This window comes from Numenius arquata, chromosome 9, assembly GCF_964106895.1.
Source record: "Numenius arquata chromosome 9, bNumArq3.hap1.1, whole genome shotgun sequence".
Classification (NCBI taxonomy): Eukaryota; Metazoa; Chordata; class Aves; order Charadriiformes; family Scolopacidae; genus Numenius; species Numenius arquata.
In genome coordinates this window covers 13,218,214-13,221,932 of record NC_133584.1, presented here as the reverse complement: position 1 = coordinate 13,221,932, position 3,719 = coordinate 13,218,214, and positions in this window count along the sequence as shown.

Below are 3,719 nucleotides of genomic sequence, written 5' to 3'. Positions count from 1 at the left end.
AAAATCAAAACCACAGCCTTGACACCCCAAGCCCCATTTTATCATTCCTCTATCCTTTCCTCCTCGGTTTAATTAAAAACATGATTTGAATCCAGTATTTGGAAGACTTTGAGATCAAGTCTACTCATTTATTGGTGATGAGAAAAGGCCTGCTCTCTCCACTCAAAGGGGCCAGGTGGCATGTCCCTGCCTCTTAGGAGCTGGTCCTCCAGAGTGTTTCATGTAGGGCAATGCTGAGACAGACCAGTGAGGGGTGGGGATGGTAGGAATGAGTTTTGGGGTGGACCTCATGTGCACAGTGAGGTGATGCTGTGCCTACCTTTCCAAGCCCACCCTGGGAGCCTGCCTTTTTATACCTAGAGAAGGGGTTCAATGCTCAGGCCAATGCAAGGCTGGAGGTGCTTTTTCTGGGCTGAGCTCCCCAACCATTTCCATGATTTTCCTCTGGACTACCCTGGCATGTGCCACTGCCCTGTTTCACAGTGAAGTCGCTAGTAAAAAGCTACTTGTTTTATACCCTCCAGTTTCCTTTTCCTTTTCACTGATTGTTTTATGTTGCAGGTGGTCCTTTTGACATGCACTTAATCAGTTTGTGACAGGGAGAGGGGTCAATGGGCAAGCTCTGAATAAACAGCAAGATCCCAACATTGGAAATAGGGATTGCTCTGCTGAGCACATTTCTGATGTCCTGGCTCCCACAACGGCCAGAGGAAAGTAAGAAAGTAATTATGAGTTATGTTTCTTCTGCACCTCTGTTAGTGTGAATCTAGTTTATGCATCAAAATGGAAAGGCTTTCCAAAAAACACTTCATTGTTCTGCAAATTCTCCTTTTCCATGCTGATGTCCAATTTCTTTCTGAATTGTGCTTGGCTCTTGTCCTCAATAATTTCCAGCAGCCTTGCATTTCATGGGGCATTTATATATTGGCTGTAAAATCTTTTGATGGGCTTTAAAATGTTGGATTAAAGGATTTGACACTCATGAACTACCTGCCAGTTGGCTGCCAGTACCTTCTAACTTCATTTCCTTCTGTTGTTGCTATCAAACACATTCTTGCCCAGAGAATATTTCCAATTTGCCTTGCTGGTGGCAGTGATTCTCAAAGTATCTTCAGTCTCTTCATCTTTGACAAAGACTGAAACAACAATCCCATGCTGGCCTCCATCAAATCAACACATCTATTCCCATGGGTTTGCACAGTCTTGAGGTATGCCCCAAACATTTTGCCTGAAGCCAAAGACATTAAAGGTGGAAGTAGATATCTCCAGGTTAGTTATTCCACCTCCAAGTGAACTAGTCCGTCCTTCAGTGGTCCACCTGCTTTCCCAGACAACATAGAGCTGAACTTTATAACATGTTCTCCACTCCCCTTCTTAACAGGTTTTATAGCAGAACTTATCCCTGTTTCTTAACCTAGAAGCGTAACCCATAATGAACCCACTTATGAGCAGGTGATTTGCTCCTTGTAGTCACCTCTTGCCTCTCATGACAGTCCTCTGTGATCTTTTCCTGCTATCAACAATGACTTACATTTTCCAGTATCTGTGCAGAGTAATAGATGCCCATGGAGTTTATGCAGCCAAACCCTTCTTTCTGCTTTGAAAACACAGCATTATTTTCCCAACAGCCTGCAAAATGCCAGACTATGGGTCATCAAAGAGGTACAGGAAGCCCAAGTGACCCATTGATTTTAGTAGAGTGGATTTGTTTCAGGGCAATGTTCCTATTGTTCTGTTGATTTTTAGAAAATGACATAAAAATATTCTTCGACTTCTTGTGAGCCCCAAGAGAACAGGTGTTTTGTCATGGAGCAAAGAAGAGTCTGTGGCTCCATCTCACTTTTAATTTCACCACCCATTAATTCTGTTTGTAATGTTTTAGATGTGGCATGGCATTTCTCTCACTCCATGCTGTCCTCCAGCTCTTCAGGCAGCCAGCAGCTCTGTCACAACTGGGTGTGATGCCGGAACTTACCTTCCTTCAAGGAAGACGGTTTCCAAATAAAAGTATAGTTGGGGTAATTCCAGATTTATTGAATCAAGTCTTTAACCTCAAGAGGTAACGTGTGCTGTATTTTATATAGGAAACAATTTTCCCTGCCAGATTAAATCTTAGGGCAGAGTGTCTCTTATTTTATATGGCTTCTTGGACATTTCTATATTTTGGGATTAATGGTGATGGTGTAATTTAGATTCTGTAACAACTTGAGACAGATGGATTTACAGAGTTATCAGTCTAGCCACATACAGGCGGCTTTGCTTTAATTGAATTTGGTGCTGGGGAAAGGAAGAACTTGATGAAAGAAAGTCCTTCTCCACCTGCCTTGAGAATAAAGCTAAGGCAGGACCAGCACACTTTGCCTTTATTGCCACTGCAGGCAGTAACTGCAGGCGTGATGGCAGGGAAATGATGTCTGGGCATGCAGATGGTTGCCTTCACAACCTGCACAGAGCAAGAGAGAGGTCTGCTGCTTTGTGGTGCCCCTTGTGTGCTTACGCTGAATGGCAAAGACTTGTGAAGCAGTCCAAAGAGAGCTTGTAGTTCACCTGACATGTCTGTACTGGAGGTGCATTTGTTTTCATCACCAAATCTCCTAAAGAAACAGGGCAGCATGATCATATGACCAATGGACTGATATCCATCTGTCTCATTCCTGTGGCTCCATAAACTGCTGCCCATTTTTAGTCTGATTTGAATCATCTCAAATCATCTCAAACATAATAATAACTTCCTACATGTTTAGGAAAAACAGCTGACCAGTAGAAAAGGAAGTGTTATTGCTCCCCTGAGGAGGAGGACACATTAAATACAGTGATGTTGGGACAATATGAGTCTGGGGCTATCAAGCTGAGACCTCAAGTGGGAAAAGACCATATCCCTAACCAGGACCAGCTTCTCAGCTTTACCCAGTCCAGGAGGAATGCCAATCTCCTTGCTGCCTAACTCAAAGCCCGGCCACCCTCTCCTTTTTCACACTGTGTTGGCAGGAGATTTGCGAGTACATCATCATGTGCCATTTCAAGCTTCATTTGAATAAGCGTCCCATATAATAGACTTTTATAGCTCTCTTTCTGTGAATTCTAAATTAACGAAACTAATTAAAATGTTCCAAAGTTTTATGTAAATAACTAATTAGCATTTGAGAAGGAATAGTAAATTCACAGATGGTTGTGCTCCATTCAGGCCTCACTCTGCTCGCGCTGGCTGTAGCCAGTACAGTGTTGGGTCCCTGGTGCATCATCCTCCCTAGCAGGAGCGGACTGCCCGGGTTTCACCCCAAGGATGACCCAGCACCATTCACCCTGCTGCAGGCAGCAGGAACTCTGTGTCTTTCAGGATTAGGCCCATTCTTTCTGTCCCTGACACCTGAGCTTGCATGAGTAAGGAGAGCATGGAAACATGGATGAGACTCTCAAGGACGATGAGGTTTGTGCACAGGAGATGAGATGGGTGTCTGAGCTATGATTTTCAGTGTTCATACCGGTGTTGCTCTGTTGCTGCAAGGATGTTCCTCTAGAAAGCCTTCCCCAACCATACCTTTTAGGTGTGCAAGCTATGATAACACAATGCAGCTGAACCTCAGCACTCCTGGTTTCCAGCCCCAACACTACCATCAAGTCCCTGGAAGACTGTCCAGTCACTCAAACACTGTGCCCAAGCATCCCAAGAGGCAATGTAAGCTAAGGATTTTCTTCTTCTGGAGACGCCTGGGGAGAGG